The sequence below is a fragment of the Lissotriton vulgaris genome, chromosome 6, assembly GCF_964263255.1.
Source record: "Lissotriton vulgaris chromosome 6, aLisVul1.2, whole genome shotgun sequence".
NCBI classification, from domain to species: Eukaryota; Metazoa; Chordata; class Amphibia; order Caudata; family Salamandridae; genus Lissotriton; species Lissotriton vulgaris.
In genome coordinates, this window is record NC_141694.1 from 928,145,409 (window position 1) to 928,160,846 (window position 15,438).

The 15,438-nt window shown below is 44.5% G+C and overlaps 1 protein-coding gene across 2 annotated transcripts in view; it reads right to left on the minus strand.

Moving 5' to 3' along the window:
- Positions 1-15,438, minus strand: part of DTD1 (D-aminoacyl-tRNA deacylase 1) — a 711,214-nt gene that overhangs the window by 152,189 nt on the left and 543,587 nt on the right. The window lies entirely within an intron of this gene.

The window sequence follows — 15,438 nt, forward strand, 5'->3', positions numbered from 1 at the left end:
CGTCAACGCCTATCTGTGGCTCCTATTGAAGAGGAAGTATTTTCTGCTACTTCTGTTTTTGTGTTATGTCTTGAAAGTCTCTATGTATATTTTTTTCCTCAGCCACTGTCTTTGTTCACACTGGTAAGTGTTGTAATCTCATCTAGTTCATATATGTTTAGGGTATTGTTGTTATCCTTTCTATTGACATATGCTAATGGTATGTTCCTACCCCCTTCTCCCTTCACCCCGCATGGTCTGTCCCATGGAATGTTGGCAGGGCGTTTGACATAGAACGTTCACTGAGGTGAGCGGAGTGCGAGAGACCAGACGTGAATAAACCAGCTCTTCTGAAGTGTCTTGTGGCTGTGATTTGTTCTAACAAATTGGCGACGGGGCTGCGCGGGGGGCAGATCTGGTCTTCCCCCCGTTTATCCACCACTGCCGTGAACCACGACGCCAAGTTCAAGTAACCGTGAGTCTTCAGTGGGATTGCGAACTGTGTTTGCTGACGAGTTGATTTATTGAGCCAAGCATTCTTTGCCCTTCCCGCGGTGCTCTACACTCGTTCCTGAAGAGGTTACGCTCTTATCTTCTTGAGGCGTTTGTTAACGTATGGCTGGCGCTTTTAACATTTGCGCATGAGTAATAGAGCCAAGCGTTTTATCGTATCTCGCTGTGCTATGAACTTGAATCCTAGAGGTTTCCTTTCATCTGTTCTGAGGCGGATGATTACTTGAGGCCGGCGCTTTTGACAATTGCGCATCGACCACTCCGTGACTGTTAAGGGAGCTGTTGATTTAAGGACTTTTCCGTGTTTTATTGCTCTTCATCTGTTCACGGTGCCGTTGTACAATTTGTTCGGCTGTTCCTCTCATAGTTCTCCCGTATGACAGTTACAGGAAATCTCTCTCAGGAGATCAGTCAGCTGAGCGTTTATCCCTGACGACACCCGGAGTCTACAGCTGTTACTGCAGGGCGAGCGTTTTGATTCTTGTGAAGCTGTCAGTTCCGCCATCATCTTTGATGATCTGCGTGTCGCTGAGCTTTTTACAGTTCATGAGGGTGCTGGCACAAAAGTTAGGTGTGTGAGGAACACCATAGCACCTGGTGTTTTGGCAGATCCGGAGTGGGAAGCCAAGGAGAACGAGAGCCCAGCATCACACGTGTCGATGGAAGCTCATGTGGAGTAGCTTGAATTACCTGTGGCTTAAGAGTTGTTGTTTTACTCACGCTGACAAGCACAGCTTTACATCAAAAAGCTTGTCGGAGGGTGCTGGTTGCGCTTCACGCTGATAAGCACAGCTAATTATTTTCATTATTACATGGTGCCTAATCACCGTAATATTCAGGAGCCTGTTGTTGCGATCACGCTGACAGGCACAGTATTCATCCAAGTTACTGTTCAGTGCATGTCACGCTGATGGGCACAGCTTAATGAGACTAAAACTGTTTTTTTTTACATTGTTGGTGTTGTCTTCAACACATATATGCTAAAGGTCAATCTTAAAAGAGTCTTATATATTGAGGTGTTAGTACTTGTATTGTTCAATTGCATCTTTATTATCCATTCCCACGGGTGAGTAGAGTGTTTTAGATTTGTGGTATGGCCACTGCAATGTCGATGTCACAACCCCCTCCATTTCTCAATGATGATGGAGAACCTCTCACTCCATGGAAGAATTGGGAGAGGATTTTTGAATCTTATTTGATAGCTATTGGAGGCAACAGATTTTCATCAGAAAGGAAATTGCACATATTGTTACACAATTTGGGTAAGCATGCTAGAGAAATGTATGATAATTTACCTGAAATTGAGATAGAAAATAGTGGTGGAGGAGGAGAAGGTGATGCTCCACCAGATGTGTACCGTATTGCCTTGAAAAAATTAGAAGTTCAGTTTGGAAAAAAAATTAACGTTGTATTGGAGCGACACAAATTTTTTTCAAGGAATCAAGGGAAACAAGAAAGGGTGGTGAATTACATAGCAGTCCTTAGAGGGTTGTCTTCCACCTGTGACTTTGGAAACCTCACAGATTCTCTTATCAGAGACCAATTGGTCAGGTGCACTTCAGATAGGAAAATACAAGAAAAATTGCTTGCTGATGCCCCTGATTTGAAGCAAGCTATAGATATAGCTAAAAGCATTGAACACACGGCATTCTGTATGAATGAAATGAAAGAGGCGGTTGAGGTGAAGCAAGTGTGTGAGGATGAAGTCCTGAAAGTGTCCAATAAGCAAGACAAGGGCAAATATGTGCATAAAGGTAGTACAATCCTGAAGGATGAGTCCCAAAAGATGAAATGTTTCCGTTGTGGTAATCCTAATCATCTTGCTAATAGTGTAAAATGTCCAGCAAGGGGTGCCATGTGCAGGAAATGCAACAAAAGGGGACATTTCACCAAAGTGTGTCATGATATAAAGAAGGAAATGACCCATATGATTTGGGATGATGAGGAGCCAAGGGGGGACATTGTATTCATGGTTAATGAATTACTTGAAAATACAGGATGTAGCTACCCCGAATGTGTGATTATGCTTGATGATGTGGCTTATAGTGTATATGCGGATTCGTGTTCACCATACACTCTTATAAATGAAACCACGTTTAAGACCAGGTCAGTTGACAAAGTTTATGAAGTGTTACCTCCAGACATCAACCCGGGAGGCTACAATCATGACACTATACCTGTTGTGGGAATGATCATTATGCACATCAGATTTAAAGAAAGAGCAACTGTGGGTAAAGTGTATCTAACTAAGAAAGGTTCGTGCTTACTGGGATGGAGACATCAAAAGGACCTAGGTATAAGATTAGACCCCAATGCCTCAGAACCTGTCTATTTGATTGATCAACCCAATATTGGTAATGAGGTGTGTGAGGAGTTCCCTGAGGTATTTTCCAGTGAGTTAGGATTGTTAAAAGGATTCCTTCATAAAATAAAACTTAAAAAGCATTGCAAGCCCACAGTACACAGAGCTAGATCAGTGCCATTGGTGGTGAGAGATTCCCTGCAAAAAGAGTTGGAAAAATTGGAGTCCATGGGGGTTATTGAAAAGATTGAGAGTTCAGAGTGGTTAGCCCCCATTGTGGTTGCTTCTAAAGGTGGTGGTAAAGGGATTCGTTTGTGTGTGGATCTTAGGGATCTTAATGCCAATATCTGGGTAGAGAGGCATCCTCTCCCTAGAATAAACGAGATGCTCAGTGTGATAAAGGGGGCTAAATTTTTCAGTGTGTTGGATCTATCGGCGGCATACCACCAGGTTGCCCTTCATCCGGAGTCGAAAAGCCTTACTTCTTTCATTACGCCATTCGGAGCATACCAGTATAATCGTATGCCCTTTGGGTTGGCGTCCGCGGCGGCGGTCTTTCAACGCATAATGCAACACATCCTGGAAGACCTCAGTAAGGTTCTGTGCTTTCAGGACGATATATTGATTTATGGAGACTCAGAGTGCGAACACAACTCTATTCTAAGAGTAGTCTTATGTAAATTGAGTAAGGCTGGTTTTACCACACAAAAGGACAAATGCAAGATTGGAGTCAAATCTGTGACCTACCTTGGGCATACCATATCTGGCGAGGGGATAAAACCTAAAACCAGTCTGGTAGACGCTGTATCCCTGGCACCCCCTCCGTCAACGAAAGAGGAGGTTAGATCCTTCTTGGGATTAGTTGAGTACATGAGTAAGTTTGTTGAAAATTTTTCTAGTCACACAGGCAACATGAGGGAGCTTTTAAAAAAAGGTAGCACTTTTGGATGGAGTGAGGAGTGCGATAAGGAATTCAAGTATATTAAGTCAGCCATCGCAAGAGCACCCACATTGGGGATGTTTGATCCTAATGGAAAAACCACTCTGACTACAGATGCTAGCAGCAAGGGCCTAGGGGCATCCCTCACCCAAACTAATGGTGGATGCGAGAGGGTCATTGCTTTCGCTTCCAGGACACTGAAGGACCCTGAGTCCAATTACTCTACCATTGAACGGGAAGCCTTAGCGTGCTATTGGGCTATAAACCACTTTAAATTCTTCCTGTGGGGTATCCCTTTCACTCTAAGGTCTGACCATAAACCGTTAATTCCTTTATTTTCCACCAAGAACTTGGAGAGGGCCACTCCACGTATCGCCAAATGGGTACTGGCATTACAAGGGTACAATTTCTCGATGTGTTATGTGGCTGGAGAGAAAAATACCATTGCAGACTGTATGTCTAGGTTGCCCATAAAAGGAGAAGACAGTGTGAATGAACCACCAGATGAGGCTATACTTGCGGTGGAACTTCCAGCCATCAGTAAAGAGGAATGGGAGAGTGGTTCCCAAGGTGACCCAGAGTTAAAGGAACTTATGAAGTTGGTTGAGAATGGGTGGCCTGAGCACAATAGAGAGTTAGCTGAGAACCTCAAACCTTATTGGTCAGTTAAGGATGAAATCTCCAGCATGAATGGTCAGCTTTGGAGAGGAAACAAGGTCATTCCCCCGGCTGGCATGAGAAACAGGATCATTGTGTTAGCACATGAGGGTCACCCAGGAAGGAGTATGACAAAGAGTAAAGTGAGACAACACTATTGGTTCCCAGGCATGGATGGGTTGGTGGAGAGCATGGTAAAAGACTGTGAAGCGTGTGGCAGAAGTGACAAATCCAAAGTTGTACACAAAGCCCCCCTCATTCCAATAGATGTTCCTAGTAAACCATGGGACAAGCTGGGAATTGACATAATAGGGCCCATGAATTTTCTCAGTGCCAACCAGAGATTTATGTTTGTAATTATAGATTACCATTCTCATTGGATCAGCACCAAGTATGTCCACTCAATAACTACTCAGGATATGATAGAATTCCTGAAGGAAATATTCGCTACAGAAGGTATCCCTAGCACCTTAGTGACAGACAATGGGGTCCAATTTACATCAGAAGTCATGAAAAGGTTCTTGTCAGAATTAGCCATCTCACACATAAGAACACCTCTTTACTGTCCCAAAGCTAACGGTATGGTGGAGAGGGCAAACAGGATGGTGAAGAACTCTATTCAAATGGCAGTTACTATGTGTGAACCAGTAGAGGAGGCTGTTAGAAAAACTCTATGGTCGTATCATTCTGCCCCCAATGCTGTGACAGGGGTATCCCCATTTGTTTCCCTCAAAGGGAGAAACCCAGGGTCTAAGCTTAACCCCAACTGGTTGAATGGGAGCAGTCCTGTGTGGGTGGACAGGCGGTCTGTGAAGGACAAGGTGGAGCTACATCAAAAGGAGTATAAAACCAAATACGACCAGAAATGGGGAACCACTTCCAGGAAGTTCTCTGTTGGTCAATGGGTGGTGGTCAAAAGACCTGCTGTGGGTCGAGCTAAAGTGTCCTCCTTCTCAAAACCTGCAAGGATACAGAGAGTGAACAATAACTCGCTGGTGCTGGAGGATGGAAGTACATGGAGCATAGACAATGTGAGTGCATGCCCAGATGTGTGTGTACCAACGGCCGTTGGTGAGCAAAACCTAGATGATAATTCATCGGACACGCAGGAAACCAGAGTGACCAGGATGCGTCAGCCACCTAGTTGGCAAAAAGACTATGTAACCTAAATTGCTTAAATCTTTCCTCCTAGAGGACCTATCACATGAGTTGTTTTTTTCCGTACAAGGGGAGATGTGTTGTAATCTCATCTAGTTCATATATGTTTAGGGTATTGTTGTTATCCTTTCTATTGACATATGCTAATGGTATGTTCCTACCCCCTTCTCCCTTCACCCCGCATGGTCTGTCCCATGGAATGTTGGCAGGGCGTTTGACATAGAACGTTCACTGAGGTGAGCGGAGTGCGAGAGACCAGACGTGAATAAACCAGCTCTTCTGAAGTGTCTTGTGGCTGTGATTTATTCTAACAGTAAGCATTTTTACAATGTTTTTTGTGTAACCGTGTGAGCACCATCTTTTTATGACTGTAATGTCCTTTATATTATTATTTCATTACATTTTATATACATTCTGATATCATGTAGGGGTCTCATTTTCATTTCTCATGTGATGTAGTCTTTATAATTTTTCATGTTGGGATTCATTTCAATATTAGTTTATTTTAGGTTTTGTGTAATGTATTACTTGAACCTTTGTTAGGATTCTAGTCTATACAAATACATATAACATAACATACCAAACTAAGCAAGTGTCTCTGACAGAAGCTAATTATTGCACTTTAAATGCTTTCAGCATACATACTCCAACCCACCCCTAAAGAAAGGTGAATTCCCCACTTATCTCGTGCTTGGGGTACAAGAAGCAGACTATTATATTGAGTGTTTTTGCACTTTTCTTTACATTCCTATTGGAAAGAGGTGTGCCTTGCTAAAGTCTACAGATAAGCAGACTTCTTCCCAATATTATTATACTGGAAGCATTAACTACAGATTATCTGCATTTGGAGTCTGAAAAATCACTAAAAGCAGTCCCCGGCCTTACACAGATGTTGCCATAGTTCCCAAATGTTTTGTTTTTCAATTTTGCTTTACTACTGGCTAAAAGTAGGAATGCCACACACTGGCCCAAAGGCCCTACGCCTATGCAAACATAGATGGAAGATGCTAATTGCTGGGGTAATTCCCTGCGAATCTTGGTTCTTGGTGGGAGTTCTTCTTGTTCAATGTGGAATGGGTGACAGTCAGAGGACCTATTTTTGCTAGGAAGTAAATTGTCATGATTGTACAGCCTGTCTTCTGGAGGTCACCCGGACATAGAACCTTTAAAAAATGAACATTCTCAAAGCAAGAATTAAGGGTGTGTCCTAAAGTTTGAGCGAAATCTGCACATGAACCTCAGGCCGTTTTACTGTCGCTGGGGACCGGTTTTGCTGCTGGGGACCTGCCTGCCACATTTCGCGTTTCTAAAAAACAATGCAAAAACAAATGGTTTTAAAGAGTGCCTCATGCAAGCTTTAAACCCATTTGTTTTCAGATTGTTTAATTAGAAGCGTCGCGAGTAGGACCGTGGGCGTGGTGGGCAGGTCCGTTTCTAGCAACAACAAAAAAAAACAGCCTCCAACATGCCAGACGACCCAAACACGGGTAGCCAGTCCGGCCCTGCACACAATTCATTGACCGATGGACAAATTATTTCCTGGTCATGCTGAGGTTGAAGTGCATAAAAAAACGATGGGTTCTCTGATCCCAAGCATCATTTTTTTGGGTAATCTTTATGAGACCATCAAGATCAAAAACAATGTTTACATACCACATGAAAGAGAATACAAGCGTTAACAAGAAAATGCTCGTTGGGGAACCACAGGGACAATCAGCAATAATCAACACAACTACCCCTCCATGAGTGCTCCAATTTCTCTGCACTTCCGCCAGGGCACCCACACCTTATTCAATTTTTTAGTGTACCCCCTACTTTTATATACAGTCTCTTCTGCCCTCTGCACCAGTCAAGGTCCCGCCTCCAGTCCTCCCATCTCTGGGGTGTCTGTGCCCCCCACCCTTTGCAATATTTCATTTTGCTACAGATCCCAAGCATAATTGAAGGTGGGCCCGAGACGTGGCTTAACAAAAAGAAAAAAAAAGAATCTGCAAATTTTCACCTTCAGGTAAATAAATACATAAATGATAGGGAGTGGTGTGGCCCAGCAGCCAGGGCGGCTGACGCCGGAGCACGGGGCTCCATGTGACTTGCTCAATCTTTTCCATGGTCCCCAGGACCTTGAGACCCTTTAGGGGGATTAGTTTGCGCTTTACAAATAACTGGTTATTTAATCCGAGTTGGAGCACCATTAGAATAGAGACATGTATGTATAGTGCTATGAGATCCCTGCCTGAGACTGAAATCATGGTGAATATGAAGGTAACTTTTTAAAAACTGTATTATACATAATATAGCAAAGGCTGCTGCACACACTGCAAAGAGATTAAGAGGAAAATGTACTCACTTTCGCACAATGTAGTGGAACAGGTTGTTCTGTTGCATGTAATGGAAAGAGGAGAACATTGCCATATCTACAAAGATATGCCCAGCAGCACCATATCTACTGACATAATGCAGTGCTTTCTTATAAATTTGCACTGACGCACATTAGGTTGACATGCGCCAATGCACACCCCCTTGCTCCAAAGTGCAGGAGTGTGTGATGCACAAACCCTTGTACCATAGAGGAAAGGTGTATGTGTTCTGGCAAGCATAGATTTTGAAGGGGAAGAATACACTTCGAGTACAAAATAGTATGCTTAGACATGGTGTAACACGTTTCCAACGTTGTGTGTGTGCTGTACAGTGCAGCACATACACAAAGTGTAAAATGTTTTTAAAAATCAAACATTTCTCATTGTTAAAGCTAGCCTCAAAAGGGGTTATTTTCCAGCACAAAGCTGTGTCAACAAATGTTAGTATATAATGATTTGTGCTGAAACCATGTTTGGTTGCATTGCAATGCCCAACATCACCCATGGAATGCCCCCATCACGTGATGTTAGTTTTTAGTTTTTTTTTTACTGTGTATTGCTGTTGGTGTTCCTTTTAAGGATGTTATTGTATATTCAAAAAAGACTGTTTAATAATGCCCCCATCACGTACCACTGCGACTATGCATCGCTTTAGGATCACTTATCAGGACCAGCAAAGTTTTGCACTGGGAAGGAAATCCCAAATAAACGGTTTGCGTCACTTTTGTGACACAAACTGGGTGCAAATTGTTAGTAAATCTGAAATAAAAATACCTAGTTAGTAATGCACAGCCAGACTGTACCTAGTGCAAATCTTTTTCAACACGTTTCCATTAGAAGAACAAACTCCAGAACGCAGCGAACACCCTTCCATTACCTTTCCAAAAGAAGAATCCTTTGTCAACATTTAGCCTTAAATGACTTAATCAAATAAAGCTATATACTGACACCTATGCGTCATTTAGATTAGCAGATTAACACATTTCAAACATGTACATTTCCTTCAGGTACCAGGCATCTTGGCACGAAGGCCAGTTTCTTTTTTTCAGTTTGCCTCTCCTTTGGATTCACTAAACAGGAGACTCCTTTCCATTCCCTTCAGCCAGAGGCACCTGAAGGTCATTTTAAAAGAAAAAGGAATGAAAACTCTTATTATACACAGTAAAAAAAAGATAAGGAGAGTCATTTTTCAACAGACCCCACCCACTTCAACCACTGAGGTCATCCAAAAGCCATCTACTGACAGAGGAGCCTTTTTTTTTTTAGCTTTTTCATTGCTTCTCATGTCTCATAATGTTGCACCCTCTATGCCTAATCAGCCCACCTGCAAGGTGCCCATGAAAGATACGTGCCATGATTGGGAACTATGCAGGGTGGAATTCTTACATGGAATTCCACTCAGCACAATTCAAAAAGGTCCAGTATTATTGCACCTAGATTTACTGGGTGGGGAAACAACTAACCAGATTTTACTGACTGGAACATTCAGCAGGTAAACTATCTGTGGGAAAAGAATGCATTGTAGCCATGACCCCTTCCATGACCACTGTCCAAACCTTTACTAGGCATGGGGAAAGTATCAACTACTCCCCCAGTCAGCTAATATTCGCCACTCCTTCCTTCACATGACTCATCCCTGCATTAAAACAGCCCCCTGAACACTTGTACCACAACCCCTGTACACTTTTATCACTTTTATCACTCAGTAAAAAACCCAAAGAAATGGGAATAGTATGCGAAATGCCGCCAGGTAAAGCCAGGTCTGCATAGTAATTCCCCCATTCTAGTGGTTTAACTCCTATTTGCATGGCACAGATGGGTTATTACTGCATGGTCCTGGTACTTACAGCTGCCGAGTTTGCACCCGCCAATACTGTCCAACTTGTAATCAGGGCCATTGTGAGCTATTTAAAATGACTGGGGATAGAGCAATAGGGTTTATTTTATTTATTTATTTATTTATTTAAGTAGCTTATACAGCGCGCAGCTACCCCAGGAGGGGTGTCCCGGCGCTAGAAACAGAGCCTCTGGGAAGGAGGGGGGGAACAAGCTGATTGAAAGACAGGGATCATAGTCTGGAAAACAGCCAGGTTTTTAATTTAGCACGGAAGATGGATTCAGATGGGCAGAACCTGAGATCGAGAGGGAGGGAGTTCCATAGTTTGGCAGTGATTACGCTGAATCCTCTGCCGCCCATTCTGGAGCGTCGAAAGCGAGGTACAATCAGGATGCGTAAGTTGTTAGATCTCAGTGATCTGACAGATTGAGAGATTGACACTCGCTTTTTCAGGTAGTTAGGTCCAAGGCCATTGATAGCTCGATAGGCAAGGGTGAGGATCTTAAATTGAATACGGCTTGCAATGGGAAGCCAGTGGAGCTCTATGCGGTAGGCGGCGACCGACTGGCGGTAGGGGATATTACCGATCAGTCTGGCCGCCGCATTCTGAACGATCTGGAGCCGATCGATCAGATATTGAGGAGCGCCGGCATATAAGCTGTTGGCGTAGTCTAGGTGAAAAGTTATGAGGGCCTGAGTGATAGTTCGGCGGGCGTCTAATGGAAGGTAAGGAAGGATCTTCTTGATCATGCGCAGCTTCGCGAAGCAGGCAGAGGTGACCTTGTTGACTTGTGCTTTGCAAGACAGAGAGTCATCGAATTGAAAACCCAAGTTGCGAGCTGATTGGACAGGGGTGGGGGCCGGGTCGAGTGCTGTGGGCCACCACAGGCTGGGGGAAATAGGAGTTTTCTGATTAAAAAACAGGACCTCTGTCTTGTCAGCATTCAGTCTTAGGTGATGGTTGGTCATCCAGTCACAGATGTTGTTCAGACATTGGCGGAAGTTGGCAAAGGTGGAGTCTGAGTGGTCTCTAAAGGAAAATATCAACTGAGTATCATCAGCATAAGAGACCACCCTGACTCCACAAGCCTCCACCACTGTGGCCAAGGGTGCAAGATAGACATTAAAAAACAGGGGGCTCAGGGCAGAGCCCTGCGGGACACCACAAAGCAGGGGTTTGCCCTCTGATCTGAAAGGTCCAAGCACCACCTTTTGAGTTCTGCCAGTGAGGAAGGATTCAATCCATGCGAGAGCGGAGCCCCCGATTCCGATCTGCTTTAAACGGTTAAGTAGGATTTTGTGGGAGACCGTATCAAAAGCGGCGGATAGGTCGAGGAGGACTAGCATGGCCTCCTCGCCCCTATCCACGCATTCACGGATGGTCTCAGCCACTTCCAGGAGAGCAGTCTCAGTGCTAAAGCCTGCTCGGAATCCGGATTGGGAGTCGTGCAGCAGGGAGTTGTTTTCCAGATACTCTGTTAATTGCAGCTGCACAGCCTTTTCCAGAATTTTTGCGGGTTTGGGGAGGAGAGAGATGGGGCGATAATTGGAGAATTTAGAAGGATCGGCGTCAAGCTTTTTCATAATGGGAACCAGCAGAGCTTCCTTCCACGTAGTTGGGAAGAAGCCATGATGGAGTGAGGCATTCCAGATAGAAAGAAAGGAGTTGGCCAGTGAGGGGGCTAGGTCACCCATGAATAGCAGGAATTGGGTCGGAAGGGGAACCAGAACTGCATTGGGTGAATAGCCCGAGTGCGGTCTCGAGAGTCAGCTCGTTATAAGATTGCAGGGAGGCGGATTCCGGGGCCATTACCTGGGGAATCAGGGGGGGTACCTCAGTAGGAAATGAGGTGCAAATTTTATCAATTTTTTCGAGGAAATAGTCCGAGAGACCGTCGCAAAGTGCCTGGCTGGAGGGGGTCTGTGTGGCCCTGGCGGGGGGTTTACAAATTCTTTGACGATATTAAAGAGAGTTTTTGAAGAGTTCTTGGCGTTGGAGATTTGTAATGAGAAGTAGTCTCTCATGGTGGCTTTTTTTTGTTTAAGGAATTATTTCAGAGCGGTTTTGTAAATGGCTTTGGATTCAGGGTCGTAGTTCTGCCGCCACTTGCGTTCAAGTAGTTTGCAACGGCTTTTTTCCTCACGGAGGTTTGTAGAGAACCAAGGGGCAGAGGGGCGGGTTCTAGCAAATGAGATGGGTTGGAGGGGGGCGAGGGAGTCGATGGCAAGGAGCAATGCAGAATTGAGTCTAGAGACATTTCCATCAATGTCAGAGGAAAGAGGGTCTGGCTGGAAGTTGAATAAGGGGTCCAAGGTAGCACAGGTGACTTTGTGCCACTTTCTCCCCAGCTGTTTTCTGAGGACAGTAGGGGCGGGTCTCGAACTTAGCTCTAGGTTAAAAGGGACAAGATGATGATCAGACCAGGTGAGAGGGAGGGAAGGGAAGAATGTGATGTTCGAGAAATTAGCAAAGATTAGATCCAGGGTATGCCCAGCAGTGTGTGTGGGGCCCTTGACTAACTGAGGTAGGTTCAAGCTCTGCATTGTTTCTAGCAAGTTGTTGGCTTTCGAGCAAAGAGAATTGTCCACGTGGAGGTTGAAATCTCCTAGTACCAGAAAGTGTTGGTGTTTGAGGGAGAGATCCGCCAACAGATGGGTGAGTGCCGTTAAAGAGAGAGTTGAGGCAGTAGGAGGGTTGTAAACTAGTGAGCCTGCTAATACTACTGCCGCAGTATCCGAGATAGTAAAGTGCAAAGCTTCGAGGGTTGAAAGGCTTAGTAACTACATCCCACCACATCTACAAATAAATAGAAGGGTAATTCACCACACTTTAACTTCAACCAAAGGACAGAGAATGTAAGATTCCATTAGAATGTAATATAGTGGATCTTGTAGGAAAAACGTTTTATTCCATGCCACTGAAAGCTTGTGCAATTAATGCTACCATAATTTCTAGATTGAACTATGCCAAAACTTGCTATATTTGCCTTCCTGAATGAGCCATTTGCAAGCACTCATATTATGGCATTGTAACCGGTCATGAAACTTCAGGAAATTCAATAGGTTCTCCGAGTCTCACTGTAAGTTGCACTGGTTGCCAGTTTCTAAAATGATCCATTAAATGGTGTTGTGCTTTGCCCACATAGTCTATTATGAAATAGGCACTATGCTGATTCTGTGTTCGCCTACACGTTTAAGTGATACCTTCATTGTGGCACTTTCCTACTGCTAATAGCCACACAAAAGGTTCGCTGGGAGGGGCCAAAGGGGGGCGTTCCTTCTCTTTTGTTGCTTTTCCAATTTGGAATTTCACATGCGCAAAATAGAGGAACGTTCTATGTTTAGGATGGCTCTTAAAAGTTATCTATTTTATTGACTATATTCTTATCTTTTCTGATGTTGTTTGACAGTCAGGAGCCGAGAAGACTTGGAACCTTTGTTGCATTTTATAAGTAACAAGTCCGCTCAATTCATATCTTGCATGCATAGGTTTTCAATATATTTACTGGGTTCCCGCAGGCACTAAGCACAGGACTGGTGGCAAATGTAATAAGAAATTGAGCAGAAATTATGGTTGTGGCTCTTGCCCTACAGTGACGGAGCATTGTCACCTAAGGGATCGCTTAATTGCCTGTTTTGACTGAAAGATAGCTCAAGTATGTGAAGTTCTTGTTTGAAATGTTAAGCCAGTCTCCACTGGTTGATCTGTTAAAGCCCCTGACAACCCATCCCCCAAAGATCAGGATTCATTGTGTCTCTGGCTTTGAGTATCCAAAAAGATTGACACATATATACAAATTTAACACTTGCAAAATAAGTGCATGGTGTTGGGCCCATGCATGTCCTGAGCACAGAGCCAGGTGTATATCTTATCTACAGAGGGAAATAATAATCTCTCTGTGAGCTCAGCTGAGTCTCCTTCCCCTCTGAAACTTTCAACCTAGTGCAGGTCTTCAGCAGGAAGAGTTGCAATGTAGGCCATGGAAAAATCTGTTTTGTAAGCCTTTACATATCAACAGTCACGAGGTGGTTTAGGACTAATCTAGCAGAATTAGTTTTAACATTTGACAATTGTGGATTTAAATTAAATCTTTCATATTTCCCTTGATGGTTTCAGTGAGGCCAGTCTGCCAACATCTGCTCCCTGGTCCAAGTGGGTAGAGGAAAAGGGCTTGGTCTGGGGAGTGCAAGCTTCTCTTTATCCTCTGGAAATAGAAGGATTTCATTAGATCATAACAGAATGGAATACAGATCCCAAAATGCACTCAAAAGACTGGACTGGATCAGTGTTAGACCTGACATCATTGACCTGAGTCTCTCCTCCATTTTTTCTGTTTGCCTCCTCTGTTTACGATGTTTTTGCTGGTATATTGCTTTGGGCACTGTGCCACTGCTGATCAGTGCCACAGTGCAAGTGCTCCCTATGTTAAATTAATATTGATTGGATTCCATGTTTGGCTTATTTGGTTTACTGTCAGTCCCTAGTATAGTGCACCAGGAGTGCCAGGGCTTGTAAATACAAATGCTGCTAGTGGGCTTGCAGCACGTATTGTGCCACCCACAGAAGCAGCCTGGTAAAATGTGTCTAAAGGTCTGCCATTGCTAGACCTACGTGCAGTCTGGTACTGTCACGCGGGCTGCGCAAGTACACCTACTTGCCAGTCCCCAAACCTTCCCTTAACTTCATGTTAGTCACCCCTATGGTAGGCCCAAAGGCAGGGTGCATTGTAAGCATAAGGTAGGACTAAGCCCTGATGTGTGTGGCATGTCCTAATAGTGAATTACAGCCATATTCGTGTTTCACTATTGTAAGGTTACCTGCTCTCCATAAGTTAGAATGGGCTGCCAGGTTTATTAAGCGCTATAATCCTAGCGGGCTCGGGGAGCATGGTACAATGTCGAGTTTGGTATCCCCGAACTCAGAGTTTAATAACGCATCCGTTTGGGTGGATGGTTTTTGGACTCTGGGTTTGAAAATAGCACTTTTAGAAAGTGGCTATTTCTTGTCTGACTATTACCGGTCTCTGCTGGTTTGGTGTGTGTGTGACAGGAGGTGGGTGTTTCCAGAGGTCTGAATGAGTCAGTGTGGGGTGAGTGAGGCATTTGCATTGAGAGTAGGGGAAGAGTAGCTCCTGATAGCCTGCCGTGCCTGACACAATGCTGACTCCACCTCCTGCCGGGCGACTGATGGCTCTGCTCCTGCCAGTGACAATGCTGGCTCCACCTCCTGCTGGGCGGCTGAGGACCCTGCCCTGCACAGTAAATAGGCCAGGTGCCTCTGCCTGGCTACACCCACAACAAACCCAGGATGAGGGGAATTCCCCTGCATGGACAAAGGGATCAAAGCAGAAAAGGGGTATAAGAGAAGGACCCCTGAACCAAAGAATTCAGATCAATTCTGACAAGGAACCCTGAACCAAGGACAAGAAGCCTGCTGATCCAAGGACATGCCTACCCCTTCTGCCAGAGTGTTGTTTGCTGGGGGGAATCCTGCAATCACTTCTTTATTTTTGCCAAGGAACCAGGAGAGAGGAACTGAGTGTGTACTCTCAAACTGTGCCAAGGAAATCTCCAAGGGCTGGAAGAGTGCCAGCCTCCTGTTGAAGTCACAGGGCTAAAGGACTTCACCATTTGCTGAAAGTGCTTTTTGCTGGAACCTGAAAGTCCAGCACCTCTGAAGAAGTCCAGCAATCCC